We start from the raw sequence: 14,717 nt of genomic DNA, 5'->3' as shown, positions 1-14,717 counted from the left end.
CAGGCCTGGGGCTCAACCGGAGCCCAACCGGGTTCCCCATGTGGAGGGAGCTGCTTCCCCTCCTCCCTGACCCCAGCCCAGGGGCTCCAGCAAGGGCTGTCAATCACACGTACGGTCCCTCCTTGGCCTTGGCCCACTGGCTGAGAGGGAGTCACGTGACTCAAGCAGGCTCCACCCCCCTCCGCCCCCCCGACCTCAGGGATTTTCCCGAGGATTTTGGCCAAATCAGACACCGGGTGATCTCTGAAAGTTGAGTCGCTTGTGGACACTCTTCCATCAGGAGGACACTGACGGGCAGGTGGAGCTTTTGAACAAGTGCTGTGTCCAGACTCCTGGCCTGCGGCCAGTCAAGGGCCTGCCTCCAGACCAGGCCTGGGGAGCTGGGGCTGGCCATCTGCAGGCCTGGCCCCTGGGACTCCGTCCTTGGCCTGGGGGAGCCCGAGGGCCCTCACCAGCAAGGCTGCGGACACCCATGGTGCCATCTTGCTTGCCCTCACGCTGATTTCCATCGCACACCTTCTCCAGATGGCTCTTCTGCCCGCCTCTCCCACAGGATCCCCCTGTCCCTGTCCTCACTGACTTTCCAAACCCTAACTTCCAGGAAGCCGGCCTTCCCAACAGGTTTCCCAGGAGGCGCAGTGGTAAAGAATCTGCCTGCCAATGCAGGAGACACAAAAGATGCAGGTTTGATCCATGGGTCAGGAAGATCCCCTGGAGTAGGAAATGGCAACCCACTTCAGCATTCTTGCTGGAAAATTCCACGGACAGAGGAGCCTGGTGGGCTACTGTCCATGGGATCGCAAAGAGTCAGACATGACTGAGCGACTGAGCATGCAGACACGCATCTTCTCAATATTACAACGTCCCCACAGGTCCCACTGTAGGGGGACTTTCACATTTCATTCACCCACAGACATTTGCTGGGCTCCTGTGGCGTGGCAGGCACTGCTCTAAATTACTGGAGTACAGCAGCAGGAAAGTGAGATTCCTGACTTAGCACATGGCAAGCAAATAAGGCTCTCAGACCATTTCCCGCAGTGTCGCATGCTCCAAGGAGGAGAGAGAAGGGGAGGACAGAGCTCGATGGGGCCGTGCGGTGGTCTTGGCACCCCTGCGACGTCTTCGATATGCGCCCCTTCAGAGGACCCCCAGTCCCTCTCTTTGTATGTGGTGGGACCGGCGGACTGCTTCCGAGAGGGCTGTGGCGGAGGGGCACGTGTGGCTCTCAAGGGGAGGTCCGAGGAACGGCTGTGCTCGGGCGCCGTTCTTCCGGGGTCACCTGCTCTGAGGGAGGCCAGTGTGGACAGGTGCTCCTGCCAGTGGCCAGCACCGACTCGCCAGCTGTGGGCGTGAACCCCTTTGGAAACTCCAGGCGCCCTCTGGACCCATCTAGCCTTCGAGCGTGGCCGATGTCCTGACTGTCACCTAGTGAGGGACCTGGAGCCTGAGCCATTCTGCAAACTGCTCTAGAATTCCTTACGGTGGAAACTGAGAGATAATACATGTTTATTGTTGTTTTGATCAATGGATGGTTAAATAATCAATACAGGTTGCTTTTTTTCTGAATTAAATGAGAGAGCAAACCGTGCAAATATCTGAGGAAAGAGTGTTTCAGGGACGGGGATGCCAGAGCTTGGAGCAGGGGAGCGATGGGGGAGGCAGGAAGGAGGCTGTGGAGGTGGGGAACGCGGTCCTGTGTCGGGCCCGATGAGGGCCCGGCTTGATTCTATGTGAGACCAGAAGGATTAGACCAAGAGAGGGACATGGTTCAGTTTAGCTTTTAGAGAGGACCATCCGGCTGCTATGTGGATAATGAGAGCAGAAGCGGGTGGCCACCCAGGAAGTTACTGGGATAATTAGTGTTCCAGTGTAGAGACACAGATGCAACAAGATAGGGGACAAGAAGGTGAGGAGCCAAGAATAACTCCGGAGTTTTTGTCCTGAGCAGCTGAGAGAATGGTGGTACTACAAGGAATGAACATACCCAGGTCTAGGAGGTGTTTAGAAGCAAGAATCAAGACTTTGCATTTTCTTATAAAGCTTCCACTAAGCCACAAATCCTGCATGCTTTGAAGGCTGTGTTTTTTGTTTTCATTAAGTTTCATGTTTTCCTAATTTCTCCTGTGATTTCTGCTTTGATTTATGGGTTATTTAGAAGTCTGTTGTTTAATTTTCAAATATTTGGAAATTCTCTGAATGTATTTCTGCTACTGATTACATATGTTACAGAGTACATATGTTGTATGATCTTAAATATATTGAGACTTATTTTATGATTCATAAGATGTTTTTTCTTGGTGAATATTCTATGAACCTGAAGGAAATTGTGCATTTTGCTGTTGTTGGGTGCAGGGTTTTAATAAATGTAAATGTTCCTCAGGGTGGTTTTATCGACATTTTCCTTGATGACTGATTATGTTTACCATTGTTTCTTGTGCTTATTGGCCTTTTGCATATTTTCTTTGGAGAAATGTTTATTCAAATATGTTGCCCATATTAACTGGGTTAATTTTCTTCTTCATATTGAGTTATAAGTGTCTTATATTCTAGATAAAGCTCTTTTATCAGACATGTTTTTTTAATATTTTCTCCAAGGCTGTGACTTGTGTTTTCAGTTTCTTAATGTGGCCTTTAAGGTGCAAGAGCTTTAAATTTTGATGAAGTCCAGCTATCAAATGTTTTGGTAGTTGATTGCGCTCTGCTGTATCTAAAATATCTTTGCCCAATCCAAAGCCACAAAGATTTTGTTTATGTTTCCATCCAAGAGTCATGTGGTTTGGGTTCTCACATTAGGTCTATGATCCGTTTTGAGTTCTTTTCTTTATATGGTAGAAGGCCAGGGGTAAGGTCAGGGTCGGCTGGGGGTAAACTCATTCCTTTCATGCAGGTATCCAACGGACCCAGCACCATTTGTTGAAAAACAGCTACCCTTTAATGACCGAATTTTCCTGCTATCTTTGTAGGACACCAGTTGGCCATGAGTGTAAGGGTTTGTTTCTAAACTCTCAGCGCTGTTCCGTTGACCCGCGTGTCTTGCTGGCCAGGCTACCGCAGCTCCGCACACCTGGTGTCAGCGCTCCAGCCTCATTCTTTCTCAAGATTGCTCTGGCTAGTCTGGGTCCTTTGTAATTACAAATGTAATTTAGGATCATCTTGTCAATTTCTGCTAAGATTTGATAGAGATTGCAGGACATTTATATATTAAGACAACTGCAGTCTTAAAAAATGGAGTCTTTTAATCCATTATTAATATTTAGAATATCTTTATTTTCAGCAGTGTTTTGTAGATTTTAATGTACAAAAACTTACAGTTATTTCATTAAATGTATTCCCAAGTTTTTTTTTTCTGCAATTTTGAATGAAATTATTTTCTTCATTTTTAGCCTGGTCATCAGTAATATGCATGTAGAAATAACACTGACTTTTGAGCATTGACCTTGTGTCTATAAGCTTTCAGGACCTGTTTGTTAGGTCTAGTAGGTTTTTGGTTGTTCTCAGTTGCTGAGCATTTGTAGGGATCACATTGTCTGTGTGTGAATAGACACTCTCCTTTCTTCCTTCCCGGTCTGGAAGCTGTTTGTGTCTTTCTTGGGAGAATGAACAAGACAGAACCTCTCGTTCCAAGACTGAAATGGTGAGAGCAGACATCTGTGCCTTACTTCTGATCTCAGACGGAAAGCATCTGATTTTTCACTATCAAGTACAATAATAGCTATTGGGTTTTGCAGGCAATTGTAGCAGGTTAGGAAGTTCTCTTCTTTCCCTAATTGGTTGAGAGTAAAGCTAGTGGAGGTGATGGAATTCCAGTTGAGCTATTCCAAATCCTGAAAGATGATGCTGTGAAAGTGCTGCACTCAATATGCCAGCACATTTGGAAAACTCAGCAGTGGCCACAGGACTGGGAAAGGTCAGTTTTCATTCCAATCCCAAAGAAAGGCAATGCCAAAGAATGTTCAAACTACTGCACAGTTGCACTCATCTCACACACTAGTTAAGTAATGCTCAAAATTCTCCAAGCCAGGCTTCAGCAATATGTGAACCGTGAACTTCCTGATGTTCAAGCTGGTCTTAGAAAAGGCAGAGGAACCAGAGATCAAATTGCCAACATCTGCTGGATCATGGAAAAAGCAAGAGAGTTCCAGAAAAGCATCTATTTCTGCTTTATTGACTATGCCAAAGCCTTTGACTGTGTCAATCACAATAAACTGTGGAAAATTCTGAAAGAGATGGGAATACCAGACCACCTGATCTGTCTCTTGAGAAATTTGTATGCAAGTCAGGAAGCAACAGTTAGAACTGGACATGGAACAACATACTGGTTCCAAATAAGAAAAGGAGTTCATCAAGGCTGTATATTGTCACCCTGTTTATTTAACTTATATGCAGAGTACATCATGAGAAATGCTGGACTGGAAGAAACACAAGCTGGAATCAAGATTGCCGGGAGAAATATCAATAACCTCAGATATGCAGATGACACCACCCTTATGGCAGAAAGTGAAGAGGAACTCAAAAGCCTCTTGATGAAAGGGAAAGTGGAGAGTGAAAAAGTTGGCTTAAAGCTCAACATTCAGAAAACGAAGATCATGGCATCTGGTCCCATCACTTCATGGGAAATAGATGGGGAAACAGTGGAAACAGTGTCAGACTTTATTTTTCTGGGCTCCAAAATCACTACAGATGGTGACTGCAGCCATGAAATTAAAAGACGCTTACTCCTTGGAAGGAAAGTTATGACCAACCTAGATAGCATATTCAAAAGCAGAGACATTCCTTTGCCAACAAAGATCCATCTAGTCAAAGCTATGGTTTCTCCAGTTGTCATGTATGGATATGAGAGTTGGACTGTGGAGAAAACTGAGCACTGAAGCATTGATGCTTTTGAACTGTGGTGTTGGAGAAGACTCTTGAGAGTCCCTTGGACTGCAAGGACATCCAACCAGTCCATTCTGAAGGAGATCAGCCCTGGGATTTCTTTAGAAGGAATGATGCTAAAGCTGAAACTCTAGTACTTTGGCCACCTCATGTGAAGAGTTGACTCATTGGAAAAGACTCTGATGCTGGGAGGAATTGGGGGCAGGAGGAGAAGGGGATGACAGAGGATGAGATGGCTGGATGGCATCACCAACTCGATGGACATGAGTTTGAGTGAACTCCGGGAGATGGTGATGGACAGGGAGGCCTGGCATGCTGCGATTCATGGGGTCGCAAAGAGTTGGACACAACTGAGCGACTGATCTGAATCTGATCTGATGACATCATTTTATGGATGTTAAACCAAGCTTACATTCTTGAAAAAAATGGTCAAAATGTACAGTGTTTTCTGTGTATTGCTGAATTCTGTTAACTAACATTTTGTAGAGAATTTTTGCGTTTAAATTAATGGGAGATACTGGTCTGTGGTTTTCTAGTGATTCCTCTTTCCAGTCTTGGTATTGGATTAATATTGGCCTCATAGAATGAGCTGGAAAGTGTTTCCTCCTCTTCTGTTTCCTGGAAGAGTTTGTGAACATTGGTGTTAATTCTTCCTTAAGTGCTTGGTAGACTTCACCAGCAACATCATCTGGGCTTGGGCTTTCTTTTGGAGGGAGGTTAAATTACTAACCCAATTTTCTTATACATATATTCATATTTTCTATTTCTTCTTGCATCAGTTTTGGTCATTTGTATCTTTTTAGGAATTTTCCCTTTTTATCCAAATGGGGTATTTATCCATTTAACCCTGCCAGCGCTGTGTTTGAAGGGGCTGCTCCTCCCTCCCTGGCAGCTGAACCTGGGGGTCACAGTTGGGCGTCCCTTCCCTGCCCGGCTGAGGCCCACAGCAGGTCCGGAGCTGGCTCTCCAGGAAGCTTGGCCTGCATGCCTGGCAGAGTTCTCTCGAGTTCCGTCCAAAGCCTCAGGCCCCAGAAAACAGTGGGACCCGTGGAGGGCACCACCCCCCCCCCGCCCCTGCCCCAAGCCTACAGGGAGCTTCTGACAACATGGTGCCCATACTCCTTACCCCCCCACCCAGGGAGGGGTGGGCACAGCCCCTCACTGCACACCCTCAGCCTGGTCAAGGTGGGGAGAAGCCGGCTGCCTCTGGTCTCTCTCCACGGGCTTGGCTGCCCGGGCTCTGCCCGCTTCCCGCCTGGAGAGCAGCACAGGGCGCCTGCCCCCTCCTCCTGTGAAGAGCCTCCTAAGTGACCAGGCCCGCCCCACCCCTCCCCGCTCCTCCAGCCCATGTGCGGCCGTCTCCCCCAGGAAGGGTGCTGTCCCAGGGGCTTCAGTGGCAGTGAGCCTCCCGCCCCGGGTGTGCCGGCGGGGTCAGGGCCAGGCCCAGGGCTGTGCCTCCATCCAGGCTCTAACCTGTGCCTTACTTGCCTTCTCCCAGCTGCTCCACAGGCCAGCAGAGGGCCTGGGGCAGACGAGGGTCACCAAGGAGGAGGCCGAGGTTGAGGGTCCCGCCCAGCCCAGGGGCTCCTCACTGCCACGATGGGGCAGCCTCTTTCCCAAGTCGAGTTCGTTGGGTAAAACTATTAAAACAGCTTGCTTTCACAAAGCCTTTTTATTTTCAAATAATTACACCTTCACGTGAGGTTTCGCTCAGCGCAGAGAGGTCCCGGGTACACCTCGCCGTCTCCTGCAACGTCTGTCCTTCTGCGATTCGAGGACTCCGTGACCAGGAGACCCTGGTCGTGCTGAGTCCTCTCTCCAGGGTGAGGCTCCCTGTGGGTCGGGGGTCTCATGGCTACAAGCACCTCCCTCCTGCTTCCTTAGGAGCCACGTGCCCCCATCATCTCTCACCCAGACAGCTGCTAATTGAAGCAATTGAGTTTTGAAAGATGGACAAACTCATTTTTCCCAGAATGCAGGGATTTCCAGTCAACACAAGGTGCTGTGATCCAGCCCAGCCTGGCGAGCGCGCTGTCTGACCAGCGAGTGTGGCGGGAGCAGCACTGGGTGTCCCAGGTCTGCGTCTGTCCAGGGGCTGCAGCCTGCTGGCCCTGTGGAAACGAGAGCCCGCAGGTTGAGCTGAACCCAATCTGGGCTGCCCAGGAATCTCCCTGTGCTCCATCCAGCTCTTTCCTAAGGTTGCAGGGGAGCCTGGGAAGACCTAGTGGATCAGGCACCTTGGGGGCTGGTCCAGAAGCTGTCCCTTGAACCAGCTGTCTTGGGGGAGGAGGGTGAGAAACCATGACAAACTCTCCTCCAGATGCCACCGTTTCCCTGGTAACTGGTTGTACAGGGAGGAGTCCTGAGGGCATGGCTGGAACTGCCAGCAGAGTGGTGTGTGGAAGACCTGCAGAGGCCCCAGAGATGACCCCTAGAGAGGAGGGGGAGGAGGGAGGGAGGTCTCTGGGTCAGGGGCAGACAGGCCTAGGTGCTGGGCAGTAGGGGCCTGTGCTGGGGAGCCCTCCTGAGGCCCAGGAAGGTCATAGCTGGGATGGCAGGAAGCAGTGGGTTCCCCCATGGGGGGAGTGGGCATTGGGACCTGGAAAGCCCAAGGGAGGGCTGCAGAGAGCACTGGGCGGGGCCCAAATCAAGCAGCCCTCTGCAGCCCAGGCCTGCTTTGCCCCGTGTGCTGAGGGGAACAAGCTCACAGCAGTGCTCTTTGCTGCGTCCTGAGGACGATGGAGTCTGCTGACCTCAGGAATAAGCACTCAGTTATTTTACCAGCAAAAGTGGACTTTGGAACATCACAGGAGCTGTGATTTGGGACACGCAGGCCATAGGGAAGGCCAACAAAACAGAGAGGGGTGGCTGCTTTATAGAGAAAAGTGAGGAAGGTGAGAGGTTTTAGGTTTTTTGTTGTTTTTAATGAAATCTCCCTGGGAAAGACTGCGAGTTCAGGGTGAGGATGGTTTTTCGTGGGCTAAGTCGCTGAGGTAGGTGACTTCCTCTGGGAGAAGCAATGCGCTTGTCCTGTGGGGGCCTGTGATTGACGGGTCTTTGCTCTTACGCTTCTTCCATTGTAGTTTGTAACTGGCTGTTGACCTGGAACAAGAAAACAGCCAGTTATTTTACCCGCAACGTGGGTTTATTCTGGAACAGTTAAGAACTGGAATCCAAGACAAACAAAGGTGACCTTCCAGCAAGTGCTGAGAACAAAAGAAACCCTTTCATAGATGAGAAGGGGGGCTGTTCTAAACAAAGGGTCCATTGGAGAAAACCGGGAGCCAGAGGTGTGGCGGCTTTTTATTTGTTGCACTCTCATTGGCTGAACGGTTGCTGAGCAGGCAGAAAATCTCCCTCTGCCTGGGGCGAATGTAGGTCAGCATCTTCCTGTGGGGTCTGCTATTGAGGCTGCCCCGTAGGGCGATAGAGCTCCCGCTCCTGGTCTCCTGACTGCACCTCCCTGAGGGTTCCCTTGACTAATTTTCATTCACTGAGGGTTCCCTTTGCTAATTTTAATAAGTCCAATGGACTTCCCTTGTGGCTCAGCTGGTAGAGAATCCGCCTGCAACGCGGGACAGCCGGGTTCGATTCCCGGGTCGGGAAGATCCCCTGGAGAAGGGAACGCTACCCACCCCAGTATCCTGGCCTGTAGAATCCCATGGACTATACCGACTCTGGGTCGCAAAGAGTCGGGCACGACTGAGCGACTTTCAAACGTATAGGTCCAATGGCTTTCCTGGTGATGGCAGAGAATCTGCCTGCAATGCAGGAGACCAGGGTTGGATCCCTGAATCAGGAAGATCCCCTGGAGAAGGGAGTAGAACCCACTCCAGTATTCTTGCCTGGAAAATTCCAGGGACAGAGGAGCCCACAGCCCGGTGGGCTACAGTCATGGGGTCGCAGAGTTGGATTCGACTAAGTGGCGTATGCGCGCGCGCGCACACACACGCACACACACACACACACACACACACTCGATGAAGACCCCGAGGGCCCACCTGCCTGACTCTGCAGCCCTCTGTCCTCACTGAGCCCAGTCGGCCAGGCCCCAGCCTCACCCCAAGGCTCCGGGAAGACAGCCGGGTCAGGTCCACCCCGAGACTCGGGGCGCCCCGCGCACGCGGCAGAGCCGCCCGGGAAGGCTCGGCCGGTCGCCCCAGGCCTTCGCGGGGGAGCCGGGCGGGGACGCAGCGCCGCGAACGCCGGGGGATCGGCTCGACCAGAGCGGCTCCTCGTCCGCCCGGCAGAGCCGGGTAACGGTCGGGCGGGCTTCTACGCACGCGGCGTACCGGCAGCGCCGCCGCCCGGCCCCTGAGGCGCCAGCGCCGGTGGCCGGCACGCACCCGCGGCCCGCCCCGCCCGGGGGCGCCTTGGCGCTGAGCCCCGGCGGGAGACTGGACGGCGGCAGAGCGCGGGGGCCCAGCTGGCCGTGGCGGGTGAGCGTCGCCGGAGCCGGGCTCAGGCCTGCGGGGCCGGGAGGGCGCGGAGCGCGGCGTGAGACAGCCTCCGCGGGCGGGACTGCTGCGACCCGGCCCCGGCCCCGGCCCCGCAGCCGCGCCCGCACACGCCCGCCGGCTGCGGGGGCCGCGGTGCCGCCGCGGGGCCCGGGAAGAGACCCTGCCAGAGCCCGGCCGCGGCGCCGGCCCCCAACCTGTGCCCCGCGGGGCCTGCGTAGGGCCCGCTGTGTCGCCCAGTGTTTCTGGTGGGCTCTGGCACAACGGCCTTGGATGGGGGCCCTGGACTCCGTAGCAGCGGCCCGTCTGAGACCCCTTGTGCCTCTGTCTGTCGAAGGAGTCACCCACCCTTGACTCTTTAAGGTCACACAGAACCAACCCCTGGCGCTTCACTGACACCCTCAGCCCTGAGTGTGTGAGTGCTCCTAGGGAGGAGGAGCCCGTGCGTGGGATTTCATTTATCCTTCTGGCCCTGACATCTACTTGCTGACGCTTGGAGAGTGTGTCTCTGTCTCATGTCTCCAGTGTCATCTGTCACCCCTTCCTCAAGCTGGCCTCTGGAGCTAAGACATTCAGAAACCCATTTCCCTTGGATAAACTTTGCCCCATCATTATTTAAAACTTTATAACAAACGTCTTCCTCTGACTCAGGCCTATGTCCCCAGAGGTGCTTTTCTTTTACGTCTGCCACGAATCAGGAGGTTTTTGTCCAGCTACTAATAGAGACCAAAAGGAGAAACACACACACACACACACACACACAACCTAATATGATCTCCCTCACCTTAATTCTGTTATTTCTGACTTTCATGGCCTCATGAAGATGAAAGAAAAACAATACTCATGTCTCACCCCAGACAGACCTTGTGGTTTTTAAGTCCTTCACATCACTGATCCAGAACCTAAGTTGTGAACCTGATCTCACTTCAATAAAATATGCCTGCTGGGGTCACTGTCGTCCTATTACAAGGCCTGGCAGATCAGAAGCATCCAGGAGCCACCACCAGAACCCTTTGTCCTCTTTAGTCTGTTGTGGACCTGCCTCTCAGGAGGGTTTTTTTTTTTGGACTGAGTCAGGCAGCACCCAGGAGCTTAGTTCCCCAACCAGAGATCAAACTAGGCCCATGCAGTGGAAGCTCAGAGTCTTAACCACTGGACTGCCAAGGATTTCCCAGTTGGACCTTTAAAAAATTGTTTTTTGCAGGAGGCCTTTAGTGCCGTGCAAGAAACTTGTACCTGTGGAGAGGTGGGGGCCTGAGCCCAGCTAGTGGGCTGCAGGGCCAAGGTGAGGCGGGAGGGGGTTGCGGCCAGCACACCCGGCTGCCAGTCATTCTCCACGCCCATACCAGGCCCAGAAAAGGTCTCCCCATGGCTTTCATTCTAAGTGGACCGGTGCGGGAGTCAGCTGCAGTACTGCTCCAGCCTGTGGCCCCCACTTGCAGGAAACGTCCCCAGTTCAGAAGCAACAGAGCCCCACGCTGGGCCTCGGGAATTGCTCCTCATCCTCCCGGAGTCTGACACGGCGGGAGAGATTGCTCCGTGTGCTCCTTTCAGTAAAATGGTCATTCTCTGTTCCTCAGAAATGGAAGCAGCTGTCGAGGTTACAGCGGATGGTGGTCCTCTTCCTGCTGGTGGTCGTGATGCTCTTCGGCCTCTTGTCCTATGTCCACGTGGCCGACGAGTGGACAGGTACCAGCTTGCATGATCCTCGGGCGTCCTGAGGGCTGACTAAGGGGTGGCACAGCGATCTGGCAGCGGCAGGAGGCCTAGACTTCAACGCATTGGCAGGAAGTGAGACAAGGAGAAGCCTAGAATGTTCCCAGCGCCCCGCTATAAGGTGGCTGTTAATCTGCGGTGTGTGACTGTTTCCCAGACGTCCGCTGTGAGAAGCGGCCTGTCGGCCCGGCCCTCTCACACCGAGATCCAGGTCCGAGGGTACAGGCAGAGTCTGCACGTGCTGCGCTACAGGCGCTTCCTAACATGCACCGCAGTGCTGGGAAGAAAGCGCAGGTGCCGGCAGGAGGGACAGCTCCCTCCTGGGTTCTGCTCGAGGCTCCTTGGAGGGGGAGCCTCGGGTCGCTCCCGTGAATGGCCGTGAATGGCCCGTGTGCCACCGTGGGCCTCCTTGAAGTGGAAAAGATAAAGGCCAAGTGTGTGGGTTGTGGGTGGGGATAAAGATAGAAGCTGCCGGGAGCTATGGGCAGGGTTTGCTTCCCTGTGGCCACTCTGGAATTCCTTGACCTGCCCTTTGCGGAGGTCCCAGCCTGTCCTTTTCCAGGAGGGCTGGCTGTGTAGGTGCTGTTTCCAGTGCCCTTTGACTCTCCTCTGGGCCTTGAGGCGTATTTGAGATAAAATAGGTTCTCCTGTTTAGCTGTGGACAGCAGGTCGGCAGCAGCAGGGCAGATGAGACCAGCAAATCCTCCCGTCTTGCCAGCTCCTCAGAAAGCAGCTGAGAACCCGGAGGCCGTGGCGGGGCTGTCGCCTCAGGTACTTGGAGTAAACTGAAGGTGGAGTCGCAACCGGGGTCCAGGCCAGAGGCGCTTCAGCACAGCGTGGGCTGTTTGAGAGGGACTGGGAAGAATTCTGCTTCCTGCCGTGTGTCTGAGGTTTTCACCTGAGCCTCTTTGCTCTGGGCTGGGGGGACGGAGGAGACGCGGAGAGAGGAGGAGGGCCATTCTGTCCTCCGTCCTCTTGGTCCGTCTGGCGCTCCGGGTCCTTGGGAGGTGAGAGAGATCGGCCCTTTTCTCTGGGAGCTACTGGCCAGGGGCGGTCAGGCGGGGGCTCCACTCTGGACCTGCCCAGACGGAGGTGCTGGGGCCTCCGCATCACAGTGGGGTCAGCAGGGAGGACTGGGAGTTGGCAGGTGCGTGGTGCCTGCCGTCCAGAAGGGGTGGGGGCAGGGGTGAGGCCGCGTCCTGCGGGGCCCCGAGCCGTCCAGGGGGGCGAGCGGGAGCGGGGGAGCACGTGGAGACTAGAGGGCGTGGGGTCAGCCAGAGCCAGGGCAGGTCCCAGCCCAGGAGAGCGGCCGGCCTCTGAGCGCCCAGGGTGCTCTGTGCCAGGTGCACGCTCCTGCGGGTTGGGGTATCCAAGTGGGCCCAGGCGCCCCCAAGGAGAGGCTCTGGGGCTGATGCCGGCCTCAAGCCGCACAGGGTGCCTGCTCTCACCCTGTCTCTCTGGAAGGTCTGTGTGTGAGAGAGCCGGTTTCTCCCTTTAGAGCCAAGAGCATTCCTTCTGTCACTTCTGTGGCCACTCTTGTGTGTTGACTTCACGGTCATGTGACAGCAGAATGTGGCTGTCTCTCCTCTGAGAGACACGTTTGCACACCTCAGCATCCATGACCTGGACTCGGGGGTCCAGGAGGGGCCTGGGACGAAGGCGTGGACATCCACGTCTCCTGTGGAGCGGGTCTCCGGGCCCCTGCGCATCCTGAGGTTGCTGGCACCTCCTCTCAGTCCGATGCCGGCGCTCGTCCCGAGACCTGCTTCATCCATGGAGCTTTGTTTCAGCTGCACCTACTCGTGACCTGGGGGCCCGGCTCGGTGGGGTTTGGATCTTGGAAGGGGGTGTCTTCACGGATCCTCCCCCAAGGTGTCCATGGGTGCTGCAGCCAGAGGCCTTTCCATTCACGAGTCTGTGTCCTTGGGAGCTGGAGGAGTTGCTGTCTCAGCCGCTGCTGGGCGCTGGCGCCAGGAGGAGCGCGGGCTCCACGGCGCTCTGTCGCTGACCGGCCGCCTCTGCCGCAGCCTTCCGAGGCTGAGGGGGGAGTCCCGGGCGCAGGCCTGGGCAGTGTTCTCTGTGGCTCCATCAGCGGGGCTGGGGTGGTTTATCCCTGCCCTGCTACCCTTAGGGTCTGACTCCCAGACACGGTCTGGCCAGGGGCTTAACTGACTCTCCAGGGCTACACTCGCCCATCAGCAGAGCCTCCATCAGGGAGTCAGAGCCAGGAGCTGACGAGAAAGGGGCTCCTCCCAGAGCTGCGCATCGTATGAAAAGTGGAAAGCATTTCCTCTAGGAAACGGCAGCTGCTCAGCCAGTCCACAGTGCTCCCTGTGTGGCTCCAGATCTGACTGGGGACGGGCTGCGCCCAGAAGCGGGATGGAATCATTGTACGAGTGACTCTTGTCTCTGTCCAGAAGCCCCAAAGGCATTTCCGACGAGGACCCCCCAACCTGCAGATTAGAGCGCCCGATGGAGACCCCCAGGAGAGGAGGCAGGACCGGGCCCAGAGGAGGGCAGAAGTGGTGGGCGAGGCTGGCTGGGGAGCAGAGGCGCAGAGAGACGGCCTCAGGTACCGGGAGCGTCAGAGATGGTCTGATTGTGGGAAACCCAGAGGCCTCTTTTTGTGTTTTTTCCCCTGAAAAACAAAGAGAACCAACCTGACACATAAGGATTGCTTTCCTTTGTTACAGACTGTGCCTGTGGGGAGCAGGGCCGGGGGCTGCTCACTTGAGGTGCCCCGTGTAGAGTGGGAGGCTGAGCAATCCACCTCTGCTCTGAGTTTGATTTTCTCCCTCCAGGTGGAGGGGAGCAGGGACCAAGCCGGAGCAGGGCCCCAGACACCCTCCCAAGAAGGCCGAGTTCCGCTGGCCTTTTCAGCAGCAGGCCCTAAGGATTTGGGCCAGTCGAGGTAAGGGCCTCCTGAGCCCTCTGGGCCTCAGCTGGCATTCATTCTGAGGGGCACAGCGCTGTGCGCGCTGGAGAGTTGGGGTGGCCGTGCAGCTCCCGCCTTGCCTTGGAGCAGAGGCACCGGGGGTCGTTGGGGTCGGGCCCCTTCAGAGCCTGGGTGACGGCGTCTGGCCCCTGCGGCTGCCCCCGCGCCCAGTGCTGCAGCCGCAGGGGTTACACATGCAGCAGGCTGGCCTCTCCGCCCGTGTCCCAGTGGCGGGCCTGGGCGGTGCTGTGCACCTCTGTCCTTCGGGGATCGCCCCAGGCCGATGGCTCTGGGCAGATGTGCAGGGTCCTCAGGCTCCAGCGCGAGAGGTGAAGGGTCTGTGGGCGGCTGGGCTCAGTGAGCCCCATGCAGCCTGCACACTGTGGTCCTCACCTCCCCGTTGAGATGGTGGTCTGTCCTGTGCCCATTTGACCCGAGAACTGAGTCTGCAGCCTGGCTGGGACCCTCTGCTTCCAGCGCTGGAGCCCCCCAGGAGAACCAGGGAGCCAGGAGGGGTACTTGTGGCCACGGCCCTGAGGGACACAGGGCGGGGTTAGCAATGGTGAGTGCACCGCAGGTGTGGACAGCCGCCGGCCTCTCCCACACCGAGGCTGTGCGTGGCGCAGCGTGGACGCTTGGTGTCCCCTTGTGCAGTAGCCCTGTGTGTGCACGTGGTTCCCTCACATGTGGCGAGAAGCCACCTCTGATGTGCTCCAAGCCCCGGGAGGCATCTG

This window comes from Bubalus kerabau, chromosome 11 (assembly GCF_029407905.1).
Source record: "Bubalus kerabau isolate K-KA32 ecotype Philippines breed swamp buffalo chromosome 11, PCC_UOA_SB_1v2, whole genome shotgun sequence".
NCBI lineage: Eukaryota > Metazoa > Chordata > Mammalia > Artiodactyla > Bovidae > Bubalus > Bubalus kerabau.
Note: the sequence above shows the minus strand (reverse complement) of the source record.